Raw genomic sequence first — 13,936 nt, forward strand, 5'->3', positions numbered from 1 at the left:
CCTCTACTGCTAGGGTTGGTCTATGACCTGGAATCCACTATTCTAAGCCTAGAGCTGGTGAACTAGAGTCCATGGTCCAACTTCAAATAACATGCAGTATATACATGGTCTATATGCTAAGAATCACCTTTGCTTTTTTAAATGGTTGAAAAAAAGTCAAAGGAAGAATAAGTCTTGGTGTGAAAATTTAATGTAAAGCTCAAGTGCTAGTAAGTATAAAGTGTAACTGGAATTCAGCTTTGTCCACATTCTGTGAATGCTTTTACACTGCAGTGACAGATAGGAGTTGTTGGGAAGGAGGGAGCATGGTCCACACGTCTTAAAAGAACTAATATGTGACCCTTTAAGAAAATGTTGCTGACCCTTGGGGTAGGCAATAATTGATTCCTTTTTCTTTGTTGGAGGAATGGGAAGTCATGTGAAAAGATCCTAAATATGGAAGCAAGTCAAGAAAGCAGGTGACTGATAGCTTTACAAACCACTGAAGTAGAAGTGTATTTTGTTGTGGGATCCTTTAAGACCTCATGGCTGACAATGAGGGTGACCTATATACAAATAGGATTCTTGGCTATCAGTGACAGAAAGTGTAGGCTGGCTTTAATACTGAGTTTTGATGTTTATTAAGTTCATTACTAATAATTATTCAAGATGATCCTTAATATTTGATATGAATAGCTATAATATTAGCTTGATACAGAGTAAGTGAACATTCTCCTCAGCTATCTAATCAACCATCTATCAATCTACTATCTATCAATGATCTATATTTTCTTTCTATCTATCTATCTATCTATCTATCTATCTATCTATCTATCTATCTATCTATCTATCCAACAAGCATCTTTCAGTCTATCATCTACCTATCATCTTTTTATCTACATATCTATTAATCAACCATTTATCTTTCATCTCTTTACAAAATTTCTTTATATAATCTATTTATTTATATATCATATGTAATCTATTTATTTATCATCTATCTATCTATCTATCTATCTATCTATCTATCTATCTATCCAATCAACCATCTATCATTCTATCATTTATCCATCTCTCTTTTATCTGTAACACATGGGTGGGTGGTTATAGAATTCAGTTCTGGGACTGGTGAGTGCTTGATTTTAAGGGGAATTCCAATCTCTCCACCTGTTTAGTGCACTTAATAAAATGCATACAGACCCAGTTCCTGCTGCTCTGCAATAATGTATATTTAGGCTACACATACAATTTGTCTAAGACTGTGGACATTTCCCACACAAAGAAAAACAGCCATAAATCATCACATGATTCCTTTTAGCCTGTTCCTTGACCTTTTAAAATAGTTGTCAGTCCTAAGAATGTGGCACATTTGGTGAGAGCTTTAAAATATAGATGTTAAATGTTGTCACAGTAAGATAAAAAGCAACTTTAAATTGCCACTTAACTTTATAAGGTATCAGATATAATATATTAACGTTTAAATATAACCTAAAGACTACTAGTCTTGAAATCATTAGAATTTGATGCTAATGTCCATGGGTATGAATAATAGAAAATATTTTGATGTCTTGTCATTGAATAGAATAGTCAAAATAAGTCAAAGAAGCAATTTGGCAACAAATTTGCCTCACTGTTTAGCTCAAGGGGGGAGACACATTTAGACTGGAGAGAGCAACTTACTAGCTTATATTTTCAGTGACCGTCTTTAAAAAGAAACCTAGATAGACTATCAACCCCTGCCACCATATTACACAGTTTCATGTGACTCCATGTCTATCTGGTCCTATGCAATCAAATCAGTTTGTGGCTTCTCTGGTCAACAGAATGACTCAATCAATTGATGATGAAGAGTTTGGTTCATTGTTTAACAGTGAACAGATGGGAATACCCCAAAGTCCAAGTCAGCTTTTAGGGGGTCATTTTAACATATGGCAATACATGTTTCTTATGGAGAATATATACAGAGGGATGAATCCGCTCTCTCATTTTAGGAATCTATCCGCCACACACTGAGGATTTCAGTTCTTGTGTTGGGCTAGCAGTCACTCAATGGACCTTTAAGAAACTCTGAATCCTAGGTCTAATTTCTGAAGTGTTGATTCAGTGTTTCATTGGTGGGACTTCGGTAATAAGTATTGGTTTTTTTGTTATAGTTTTTATATCAAATACTTCCCTGAGGCACATGTGGTTGATCAGTGTGACCAGTTGTAGATACTGTTCAGGCAGGGTGTGGAATCTTTCAGATGTGAGACTTCACTGGCAAGCATAGAGCCATGTGTGTAGGACATAAGGTTATAACCTGGGCCTAGATCCTCTCTGAACTGTCTTCTTCCTAACTGCTATCAAGAGATAACCTCATTCTCTCTGACATGTCCTCCCTGCTATGATAAATGCATCCTTTCAAACCATGAGCCAAAATCAGTTCCCCTACCTTGACTTCTTTCCATGAAGCCCTCTACCAGGATGATGAGAATAGTAACTAAGAGACTTTTCATAAGTACCCAAGTGATATGGTGCTGATGTTCTCAGAGAACTTTAAAGAAATCCAAGGCTTTCTCTTTGTTTTTGAGTTACCACCTAAAAAGAATCCCTGCTGGGACACCCAAAGGTTCTCTTTCTTGCTAGAGTTACCACAGGATTGACATGCACATGGCCAGACTTTTCTCTAGCCATGCACTTTATGACCCAGTGGAAAGGCTGCTGCCAATGGGACTGTCCATAATCCCTAAGACACATTTGTCCAGTATATAAATGATACTCAGAGTATTTCTATGTAATTTTGAGAATGGAAATGATGTGATTTCCCCCAAGTATTTTATGATTATCATGTAATTGTATACTGTAATGTCTCTAGAGAATAATCCTGGCAGATTTCTTTTCCTGGATCATACGTCGCTCTGGCCATCGTTACCTTACATCTGTCAAACAAAACCATGAGCAGCTGTGCTGATAAGATCTGCTTCCTTTGGAACATATTAAAAGGTTTATCTTATTAATAAATGGAGGCAATTAAAGGTTAACTAGTTAGCTCATCCAACCCTTAGCATAATTACTGATTATAAAGACACACTCAATTTAATTGCTCAAATTTAAAGTTTTTGTAGGTCTAAATTTGGGAAATCTGAATGTAATTCTCATTTCCAATTCTGTATGTCAAGTCTATCAGAGCTAACTAACAAATCAACAATGTTTCATATAGTCACAGAAGTAGGGCCAGAGTAATCTGCTGCCCTCCTACATTGGAGCCATATCACTGGTAGACACACAAAGAGAATCACAGCACATTGTGTAGAAACTTCCTTGGGAGCCAATGATGGAATATGGACTGAGGAACTGCATTCATGGGCAGCTAGAGTCACAGTATGGACAAAGCTGAGAATTGTAAATATCAAAGAGATGTGGACATAACAAGTTTCTCTCTCTCTCTCTCTCTCTCTCTCTCTCTCTCTCTCTCTCTCTCTCTCTCTCTCTCTCTGTCTCTCTCATGTTAACACTAGAACTCAATCAGGCTCTTTCAGTAAATACTGGAGGAAAACCCCTTTGATGTTTTTCACTTGTAAGGGAAAGAAAGAACCATGTTGAATCCTGCCAGAGCAGTTTGCTAGCTGTCTGCCCTCAGGAAAAACTAGTTCATCAGAGCCTGAAGGGTTTTACTGGAGCCCAGATCACTGGAGTCAGGAGACAGCCAACTCTAACCAGTTTTGGCTTTCCACTTGGGAGAGGAACACACCTAATTCCAAACCCATGTAGCCATCTTGTGTCATATGGTAGGTTGGGGTGAGGGTAGAGATATAAAAGAAACTGTAAAGTTTAGAATCTAGTGGTCTATGTCCAGTAAGAGGCTTAGATGGTCTCATGCAGTGCTCTCTTACCCTACACTCATACCATCTGTTTTATGGAAGGTCTATGGTTCTTTTCATCCAGTATACCATATCTGAGTATAAGATCACACCAAACCCTAAGGCAAACTGGAATTTTAAAAAGAAAGTGTGATGTCGCAAAACAAACATCAAAACCAGATGACGTGGGATGAATGACCTCACAGAGCAGCTTGACCAAATGAGACAGCACCTGGGAACATCAGGGCAGTTTAAGAAGTGAGATGCAAAGTTTAAAAAAGAACTAAAAACAAATGCTAGAAAGAAACACCACTATGGCAGAGTTGAAGGTGCCTTTCATGGACTTGTCGCTAGACTAGACCTGCCTGGGGAAGGAATTCTAAATTTAAAGACAGCATGTTAGAAACCCTTCCAGATCTATAAAGCAAAGAAAATAAAGGGTGATTAAAAGGCAAGAACAGAATATTTTAAGCACCGTGGAAGAACTGTAACATCTATAAAACACATGTAACACCAAGAACAGGAAGACAGAAAAGAGAAGGCACAGAGGAATTATTTGAAATAACAGCAACTGGGAATATTCCCAAGTAAATGTCAAACATCCAACCACAGATCCCAGGAGCTCAGAGAATACCAAGCAGTGTAAAATCCAAAAGTACTACACCTTCAGCATCTTATTTTCCAACCATAGAAAAGCAAAGATATGGGCAAAAACTTGAAAAAGCCAGTTAGAAAGCGCGCTTCTCCACAGAGATGCATAGGTAAGATTTACATAGAATCTCTTACATAGACATACATAAGCAAGCAGATTGAAATATTGAGTGTTAAGAGAAACAAAAGTCAAAACTTTAGCAGTTTAGAATTCCATACCCTGTAGAGTTATCTTTCAAAACGGAAAGAGGAATAAAGATTTTCCTAGACAGCCAAACAAAAGAACCAATCACAACCACAACACTACTACCATAGCAACACAAGAAACTCTCTTGCTACTAGATCTGTTTGTAAGGAATACTAAACAGCATTTTAGGAAGAAAAGAACAGTACAAGGCAGAACTCAAGGCTATATGAATAAAGAAAGAATATTAAGAAAGGGTAAGGAGGCTGGAGAGATGGCTCAATGGTTAAGAGCACACACTGCTCTTGAGGAGAAATTGAGTTCTATACTTAGCACCCACACTGGGCGTCTTACTGCCACCTGTAACTCTAGCTTGAGGAGAATTTGACCCTCTGGCCTCTGAGGGCATTCATATTCCCAACCCCCCAAACATGCACATGATAAAGCAAGTGAATCTTTTGAAAAGAAAGAATTAAGTGAAGGAAATGCCAAAATTAGATAACAGTTTCTTCAAAATCATAAGGAAAATGAAATAAACAACATATTGTGTCTGTATATTAAACAATGGGCCAAAGATCCTAACAAGCTCATCCAATCTGATAAGACACCCCTGAGGGTGACCTATCAAGGAAATGTCACTCAAGGCCCCCCAATAAGACACCACTGTATATGGAATTGTTCTAGTTTTTTTTTTTNTTTTTTTTTTTTTTTTTTTTTTTTTTTTTTTGCTATGATAAAATACTCCGAGAAAAAGAAACTAGGGGTTAATTTCAGCTTGCAGTTTCACTTTTACAGTCAATCAGTGTGGGGAATCCAAAGCAGCAACTTCAAATAGCCACATCACAGTTATAGTCAGGAGAGGAGAGAAAGGATGGCACACAAACTCACTAACTGCTGAGTTAATGTATCCACTCATAAGCAGGTCAAGAACCCCAGCTTAGGAAATGGTGCCATCTACACTGGACTGGGTTTTCCTCTATCAGTTAACTTAAGTGAGACCATGCTCCACAGATATGCTCACAGGCTAAGCCAATATAGACAATCCCAAAAATTCTAGGTTGGGTCAAGTTGACAATCAGAACTAACAATCATTTCTAGATTTATCAAAATCCAGAACCTTGAACATAAGAACTGTTGCTTGGGTCATGGAGGAATCGATATTATTACTCATTGCTGGTGGCAATGCCCAAACATTATACATAATAGCAATTTCTTACAGAACTAAATGTATGCTTACTGTACAAGCTAGCTGTCTTGTGCCTCACATATTACCCAAATGAGTTGATATCTCATTGCATACAAAAGCCTTTACAGATATATTTATAGTGACTGTATTTAGAATGGCCTCAACAAGAGAGCAACCAAAATGCCCTCCAGTGGAGGAAAGAACTAATAAACAGTAGCATATTCAGACAATGGAATATTACTCAGTATTAAAGAGGTCTTTGGTAAAGACATGGGGAAACTTAAATGCATATTATTAAGTGAAAGAATCCTCTGTGGTTTGCATAAGAATGGGCCATGTATGTATTTGCATGCTTAGGGCCCGGTTGATGAACTGTTTGGAAGAATTATGAAGTGTGAGGTGTGGTCTTCCTGGAATAGATGTGTCCTTGTAGAAAGTGTGTCACAAAGGCAAAGTTTGGAGGTTTCAAAAGCCTATGCCAGTCTTAGTCTCTCTCTCTCTCTCTCTCTCTCTCTCTCTCTCTCTCTCTCTCTCTCTCTCTCTCTTTCTCTCTCTCCCTTCCCCCTCCACCTTCCCCTCCCATCCCTCTCAACCCCCCTCTTCCTGTTGCCTTTGGATTAGGATGTAGCTTTTCATTTCTTTTCCAGCTGCCTTGCTTCCTGCCATGATGGTCATGGACTGATACTATGAAACTATAACAAACCCCCAATCAAATGCTTCCTTTTATAAGAGTTGCCTTCATCATGGTGTATCTTCACAGCAATAGATTAGTGACTAAGACAGCTTCCAAATGACAGTGTAACAAAAACAAAACTATGAAGGTAATATTGGACATCTTACCACTTTTACATATCCCTGTCCCAAAGAAGATTGTTACAGCAAGGGAACTCTCTAGCAGTCTGCCATTATGCATTGTCCAAACCTACAGAATAAACAATCGTGATACAAGCCCAGTGCATACAGGTGATTATATTAGGTTGATAATTACTCCATTTGCAAGCAATCAGGATGTCCTTCAGTAGGTGAATGGATTAATAAATGTGGTATGTTCAGACAGTGAATATCACTGAACACTGGGTAATAACTTGTGAAGACTAACTCCACCATTTGTATAAATATCCTAAATAGTTCTGTGTTCTGAAAAACAAACCTAATTGCTAAACTATCAACAACCTATTTCATTCATCAATTTAAAAAACAGAAAATGTTGACTGGCAAAAGACTTCTCAGGCCATAAAATCAGTATGGGTATTTGAAACTCAGATTGGGAATAAAGTCAGTTAAAGTTGATTCAATAAATACATGCCATGCTTCTGGTATGGTTAAAGTGTATCTCAGACTCAGTTCCTGTCCACCAAAGACACGTTTCTTTTACAGAGACAGTAACATTACTGGGTAAAAATATGTCAGGGTAGAACTCTGGCAAACTCCTCTAGGGTTCAGAGGCAAAGGAAATAATATCTTGTAAATATAAATGAAGACATCCACAGAGAGGTGACAGAAATAAGTCGTATAGCTCCAGTGGTTGAATTATTTTGGGGAGTGATAGCCAAAGACAGACCTGTACATTTAATCCTCTTATGTGTTCAGCTCCTGGCTAATTGCAAATCAGGATCAAGACTTGTTCAGCATCTTGAGAAGGAACATGACTATGAAAATAACGCCATTTAGCTTTTGATACTGCAATCTTGTGGAAGAAAGCCTCGTCACTGACACTGTTTCCCAGCTTGCCAGGCAGATGGCTTGCTATTTGTTTCATTTTCTACCTCTGAACAGCACAGCAATGTGTATTAAAAGTGATCTGAGGAGAATCTTTCATGTCTCAGATGAATGCCAGGGTAAGAAAATAACCACAATAACGTTTGATTAAAACTTTACTCCTTGTTTAAAATGCTAACCAGTATATTACCTCTAACATAAACTTGGGACTTTCTAGGCATTTTCTCTCTTTCTCAAAAAGGAAACTAGAGCTAAGAGAAGAAAATTAAAATATCCATTCAAGGTCTCTTTGCTTTCATTCATGAAGCCTGGCCTTAGACTCACTTCCATTCACACCAGCACATTGTCTCTTCATCATGGGAAGAAAAGAAAGGAGTCCATAAAATATTTTACAGTGCAGACAAAATGAAAATCCTCTAAACAATGGGTCAGAAAGAGGGCTCAGCAGGCAAGAGTGATTTCTGGTCTTCCAGAATAGCCAAGTTCCCTTCATAACACCCATGCTTGGGGGGTGCACAACTACCCGAAGCTCCAGGAGTTCCACAGCTTCTAACTTCCCTGGATACTCACAGGCGTGTCCACAACCACACAATTATACACATAGATAGGTAAATACTAAATAAATAATTCTCAAGATCCCAAGAGAGGCTGAAGTAATCAGAAGTTGAGAATGAGTATGTCTCTGCTCTCGAGGACTGAAATGGTGAGAAATGTTCAAGTAGGTAGATGGGGTTCCCTTGCCATCGTGTGGCACGTAGCTTTCAGGGAAAGTCACAAACAATACAGAGACTAACAAAACAACCAAACCCTACTACTAGAGACTCTAGAACAGAAATAGATAGGTCAGCCAGCTAGTGAGTGGCTTTGGTGTGGAACCACAGGAAACTTACAAGCTGTGTTTAGTCAAAGGAGCTTGGTTTGAATGCCTTTGGAATTTGTGTCACAGACACATGCTCTCATCTTGTAGGACAGAAGGAGGGAAAGGAGAAGAGAGATGAAAGAGAGAGGGAGAAGGGTGGGATGAGGGACAGGGAAGGCCCCTCAATTCCAGGAGCAAGCAAAGGAGTCTAGAAAGCAGCAACATGCATTTGCTAACTTTCTTAAAGGGTTCACATTGAAAAGTGCAGCATGAGGCTGTATAGCCTAGAGAGTGATGGGATGCATCGAAGGGGAATCTGAAGGGAATTTGGATAGTATCATGGTGCTCGTGCTGATTTTATAGACGATCATAGATCAACTCCCTGACTTGGACATTTAAACCAGGTTGTTGTATGTTGCCTACACTGCTATAAAAATAGCTACAATGCTAAAACATTCCTGAAGGCAGACAAATAGACATTCTCCATTTCTGATGACTTTAATCTCTCTCTTGAGGTTGACATTTCACTTGAATCATTAAGTTCTGCCTTCCAAACAATGGAGAAAACAGAAAGGTGAGCTGCTTTTGTGAATTCGTATCTTGTTGGGGTATATAGTTTGAGCAGTTTATTTAGTCAAAATAAACTGTTGGTGGGGAAGGGCAAAGAACCAGTGGGCTTATTTCATCAATTAAAAAGTGAAAATGCTTTGCTAGTTTTGGGTGTGCGAATAGTCCTGGCTGGAGAATGAGGCGCTATGCACCATGAGAGCCTGAAGGTTCTGGTTTATTTTCATCTGAACTTCTGATTCCAGATTCTGCCTTTGCTCTCCATGATCCAGAGGATGGGGATTAATGCATGTGAACTCACCGGAATACCTTTGAAAAATCTAATTTGCATAAGCCCACACACTGGAGAGTGTTTAAAAGGCCCAGTCAGTGAGAATAATATTGCCTCTGAAGATGAAAAGACTCCTTAAAATGTCGAATATATTCAATAACTGCAGCTTACTTGCTTAGTTATAGGAAAGATTTCAGAGTTGATTTATAGGATTTATAGTTATGACCAACCCAGCCTTCCTATAGCTTTTTATGCTGAAAATTATCTCCATTTCTGGATTCCACAGTCACTAACATATATTTCATTTCTTCTGAGGAGCTAGCAAGCAGAAGTGAGATTTTTAATAGTTTCTATTCTTTTTTTCCCCAAACAAATGCTTGTGTACATCTTTACAACATTCATTGGTAGAAGTGGTCACTTGCTCTGGATTCAAGGGCACTGATCTGCATTATGGTTTGACTGCATACGTTAACAGAAAAAACATGTTAGGTGTTTGTGTCTTAGTGACTGTAACTGGCACACTATTCTAGGACCAGGGGGTCAAGTCTCTTATGCCAGGAGTATGGAGCTCTTCAGCCTGACATTTTAAAACAGTCTCAAAGGAATGGGATGTCTTCGATCCTGTATTCCACTTCCCTTCTGTTATCATCCCTGTTATGTTCCCATCTTGTTTGGTTTGGAATGCCTTTTGACTGATGCGTACACAATGGGACCAGATGTTTGCTTGTGCGTACAGTCTCTTTGAAACAAACCCCAAATATTCGCTGGATGGTGAACTCATTTTCTTATTCTCTTTCTCCCAGGTTGAAATCTTGAATGTATTCAAAGCAGGTTATTTGAGGGTCTTACTCTTCTAATTTTCTTCTCTCATTACTAACTTGAGAATGACCTCTGCTTACCACATTCAATGAGCAAACAATGAGCTGCTTGAGAGTAATTCTGGGTGGGAGGTGGAACTACTGCAGGCACTGCTCACACCTGTCCTTTTCATCTGGACAGATGTAGAGCCAGCACAGCACAGGCCCTAATGCCTGGAAGTGGTCTGACTACTAGAATCCAATAATTGGCATGTGCACACTTGGTACTTATTATGTGGGGATAAGGAGAGGTTAACACTGTTGGGTGCATTGGATGTAAAGACTGAAACTTGTTCTCTAGGACAAGGGTGGAAAAAAGTTTCGTTGGGACTCATACCCATGGATTGCTTCCAGGACCCTTGACTGTGAGTGATTTAGGGAATAAACTTAGTGGTTTTTGCAGAAACATTATATACCTTTCCTACCATGAATCTGATACGGACCTTAACATTTAACAACAGCCCATAGGATACTGCTACATTGAAGGCTACCTTTCAGAGCAATCACAAACATTCTTGTTTATTCATTAATGCTTGCAAAATTGCTGTATTTAACATCTTTTGAAAAATCACTTGAAGATCTGAAAGTGGAAATAGAATCAATCAACAAAACCCAGACTGAGGGAAATTTGGAAGGGAAAATTTAGGAATTCAAACAGGAACCTCAGAAGCAACCCTCATCAGTAAAATACAAGATATAAAAGAAAGACACCCAGATATTGAAGACACAGTAGGGGAAATTAAAACATTGGTCAAAGAAAATGTTAAATCAAAAAAGAAAAAATCCTGGCACAAACATTAAGAAACTCTGTGACACTATAAAAAAGAATAAATCTAAGAATATGAGAAATAGAGGAAGGAGGAGAACCCAAACTAAAAGGCACAGAAAGTATTTTCAACAAAATCATAGAAGATAATTTCCATAACCTAAAGAAGGAGACACGTCTCAAGGATTACAGAACACCAGACAGACTGGACCAGAAAAAAGTCCCCTCAGCACATAATAAATAAAACATTAAATGTTGAGAACAAAAAAGAATGTTAATATGCAAGGGAAAAAGACCAAGTAACATATAAAAGAAGACCTATCAGAATTACATCTGACTTCTCAATGGAGAATCTAAAAGCTAGAAAGGCCTGGTCGAGTGTTCTACAGTCTCTAAGAGACCACAGAGGTCAGCAGAGACTGCAGTACTCAGCAAAACTTTCCATCACAATCAATGGGTAAAATAAGATATTTCATGATGTAATATCAAATTTAATCAAAATCTAATCTACAAAGTCCTCCCTATAGAAATCAATAGAAGGAAAACTCCAATCTAAAGAGGTTAACCACGCCCAAGAAAACATAAGGAATGAATAATCTTAGACCAGAAAATCATAAGGGGAATCTCTCTCTCTCTCTCTCTCTCTCTCTCTCTCTCTCTCTCTCCACCAACAGCAAGATAGTAAGAACCAATATCAATGGTCCCAATTCCCCAGTAAAAAGACACAGACTAACAGAATGGATGTGAAAACAGAATCCATCTTTTGCTACATTCAAGAAACATGCCTTAATTATCTAGAATAAACATAACTTTTGGGTAGAGATAGTCCAAGCAAATGAACCTAAGAAGCAAGCTCATATAGCCATTTGAATTTCTGACAAAATGCACTTCAAACCAAATGTAATCAGGACTATGTAGTTATAAAAGGAAAAATCCACCAAGAGGACTTTGCAGTTCTTAACACTCATCCAAACAAGGACACCCAAGTTCATAAAAGAAATATTACTACAGCCTAAACTACATACAGACCCTCACAGAGACTTCAATATTCCACTTTGGACAACAGAGAAATCATCCAGACAAAAATTAAACATAGAAATCCTGGAGCTAACGGGCATTATAAACCAAATGGAGCTAACAATATTTACAGATCATTTCATTCAAACATAAAAGACTATACCTTCTTCTCAGCCCCCCCCCCATGGAACTTTCTCCAAATTGATAACATACTGTACACAGATACAAGAAAATTGAAATACCCTCCTGTATCCTATCTGACCACTACAGATTAAAGCTGGATGTTATCAACAGGAACAGCAGAAAGCCCACAAACTCATGAAAACTGAATAACTCACTACTGAATGAGAAATGAGTCAAGATAAAAATTAAGAAAGAAATTTAAAACGTTTTAGAATTTAATGAAAATGAATATACAGCATTACCAATGAAGGGGAGTTGAAGAGACAAGTTGATAGCACTGAGTATCTACATAAGAAAGAAATTGGAGAGATTTGTTTTACTAGTAATTTAATACCACACTTGATAGCTCTAGAACAAAAAGAAGAAATCATGCCCGAAAAGATTAGACTGCAAGAAGTAATCAAACTAATGGCTGAGATTAATAAAATAGAAACAAGCAACCAACAATAAAAACAACAAAACAACACAAGGAATCAATGAAACAAAGAATTGATTTTTAAAGAAAATCAGTAAGATTGATGAACCCTTACCCAAAGTAAGTAGAATTCAGAGAAATAACATCCACATCACTAAACGTAGATATAAAGACGGGGATATAACAACAGGCACTGAGGGGGCCAGGGACTCATAAAAAGGGTGTGGTCCGTTAAACTGGAAAATCTAAAAGAAATGGATATTTTTCTTAACACCAAAGGTAAAGCAAGATCAGATAAGCAATTTAAGCTATAAATTCACATGAAGTAGAAGCAGTAATTAAAAGTCTACCAAAACAAAACAAAAACAAATAAACAACTCCCCCAATCCCCCCAAACAGGCCCAGATGGTTTTAGTGCAGAATTTTAACAGATTTTCAAAGAAGTATTAAAGACTCACAGAAGTATTAAATACAGACACAAACAATTCTCAATAAAATACTAGAAAACTGGGTCCAAGAACAAACTGAAAATATCACCCACCATAATCAAGTAGGCTTAATCCTGGAGTGGAGGGGGGAGAGTTCAGCATATCTAAATTGATAAATGTAATTCAGCATATAAACAAACTACAGGAAAAAAAACTGACATGATTGTATATATGATCATCTTATTAGATGCAGAAAAGAGGTTTTTTTTTGACATAATTTAACATCCCTTCATAATAAAAGTTCTGGAGAGACTATGGATACAAGGAACATATCTCAGAACAAATAAACGCATTTTCCTGCTGATAGCCAACATCAGCTTAAAGGGAGAGAAACTCAAAGCAATTCCACTAAAATCAGGAATCAGATGAAGTTGCTCATTCTCTATTTATTCAACACAGCACTTGAAGTCTTAGCTAGAGCAATAAGACAACCCAAGTAGATCAAGAAGAAACAAATTGGAAAAAAAGAAGTTTAAGTATCTTTATTTGCAGATGATCAGAGCCCTAAGAATTCACCATATCACCTCTACAGCTGGTAAACACTTTCAGTAAAGTAGCTGGATACAAAATTAACTCACAAAAATCAGTTGCCCTCTTATATACAAAGACAAGTGGACTGACAAAGAAGTCAGGAGAACACCTTTCACAAATAGCTTCAAATAATATAAAATATCTTGGGGTAGCTGTAACCAAGCAAGTGAAAGACTTGTATGATAAAAGCTTAGAGTTATTGAAGAAAGAAATTGAAGACGATATCAGAAGATGAAAACCTCTTCCATGTTCATGGATCAGTAAAATTGCTTTATGTAGTAAAAGTAGACATCAGGGGTAGCTAGGGCGCAGGGTCGGCTGACACTNGCCAGCTACCCACAACACCCGCCACAGGATCTTAAGACTTCTGGTGAGTGGAACACAGCTTCTGCTCCAATCCAATTGAGCATGGGACCTGAGACTG

The 13,936-nt window shown here is 37.9% G+C and overlaps 1 protein-coding gene across 3 annotated transcripts in view; it reads right to left on the bottom strand.

Moving 5' to 3' along the window:
• The window catches only part of Celf2 (CUGBP Elav-like family member 2), an 833,597-nt gene that overhangs the window by 623,861 nt on the left and 195,800 nt on the right, over positions 1 to 13,936 (bottom strand). The gene's annotated exons all lie outside the window — the stretch shown is intronic.

Source organism: Mus caroli, chromosome 2 (assembly GCF_900094665.2).
Source record: "Mus caroli chromosome 2, CAROLI_EIJ_v1.1, whole genome shotgun sequence".
NCBI lineage: Eukaryota > Metazoa > Chordata > Mammalia > Rodentia > Muridae > Mus > Mus caroli.